General features: G+C 37.1%; 1 long non-coding RNA gene across 1 annotated transcript in view; it reads right to left on the bottom strand.

The window, feature by feature from the left end:
• Nucleotides 1–879: 879 nt before the first annotated feature.
• Nucleotides 880–1,376, bottom strand: part of LOC310903940 — a 32,834-nt gene continuing 32,337 nt past the window's right edge. Inside the window, exon 3 of the long non-coding RNA XR_014587936.1 lies at nucleotides 880–1,264. This is a non-coding gene — a long non-coding RNA (uncharacterized lncRNA). The remainder of the gene's footprint in view (nucleotides 1,265–1,376) is intronic.

Below are 1,376 nucleotides of genomic sequence, written 5' to 3'. Positions count from 1 at the left end.
GTAAAATAGGCAGCTGGAGTGAGTCACTAGTGAAATGAAACCCGTGCTAACAGTACCAAAATGTTACTTAACAAAGCCACAGATGAATGATTAACACCATTGCAGAGCAAAATATGTGGGAAATACAATATTATAAACAGCCATGAATTAATTTCTTGTCAGTGAATAACCCACACTGATTTTTTTTTTTAGATGACAGAAATAGCATAAACAACCATTTAGATGCCCCTGCACTAATGGAAGTAAAGGAAAGCAGAAATGAGTGATGTGGAGACTTGGAGAGATCCTGTAATATATGACCCTTTGCCACCAAAGAAAAACTGAACCTTCTCTGACCAACATGAGAAATGATGACCTTTCCAAAACATTGCATCCTGAGTGATGAAGGGTACTCTGATGTCCTTGTGCGCTGGAGGAAGAGGAATACAGAGAGCTGCTCACTAGCTGCCAGGGCTATACACCATGAAAAGTCACAAGAGCCACAGCTCTGCTTTGGGAGATAGAAACTCTAATCAAATGGGTACTTCATCTGCCGAAAGAGCAAGAAGGATCAATGCTCTCTGCATTCGTGATCACTGTTTATATAGCTGAAGTCTAATACAGAGGACGAAAAGCCAAATAAAACTAGCAATAAGAATTAGCTTCCCTTGTAGACAAAAGTGGGAACCATATTAAATTTCCTCACATGCTCTCATTGTAGCACAATGGATGCTCTGTATTTTAGAAAGCTTTGGTTGTTTTCACAGCAGGACTGAAGTAACTAGAAGGGCTTGCCTTCAGCTTCAGTGTTAATACCCACATTCGTCAGTTAATTCTTTGCTTAAATGAGCAGAAAGTATCTTACTTTTATTGTACAGAGGAAATTTGCATACACAAAACTAAACAGAATGGTACAAAATGTTTATTATCCATCTCTTAAAAGCTGATATTTTCATTCACTGGGACAAAATCCATCAGCATTTAAACTCACTTATATTTATGAAATTAAAAGTACTGTCTTTAACTGTCAGGCTACAATTCAATCTCGCTTATTAGCATCTTAATAATCAACTGCTCAGCACAGCAAATCAAAGTGATGCAAGCAAACTTCTGTTTCTTCAGGCAGAGTATGAAGTATTCTCAAAGTACAACCGTCCTGCAAATGTTTGTTCCTTGCCAAGTCTTGCACCACAGTACACTTTAATCAGGCCATACAAAGCTGACATCCTGCATGCTTCCCAGGTGTACACATTTTCAAATAAAGATTAGAGGCCCAATGCTGTTCCTAATACATATATAACATTTGATGCTAATGAAAAAATTTGAATCAAAGAATTTCCTTTCATTAAAAGCTAATATACTGTTCAAATAAGAACACACAGTTTTCAGAGTAAAAA

This window comes from Anser anser, assembly GCF_964211835.1.
Source record: "Anser anser genome assembly, chromosome: 9".
NCBI lineage: Eukaryota > Metazoa > Chordata > Aves > Anseriformes > Anatidae > Anser > Anser anser.
This window is presented reverse-complemented; position numbering and strand designations above follow the sequence as displayed.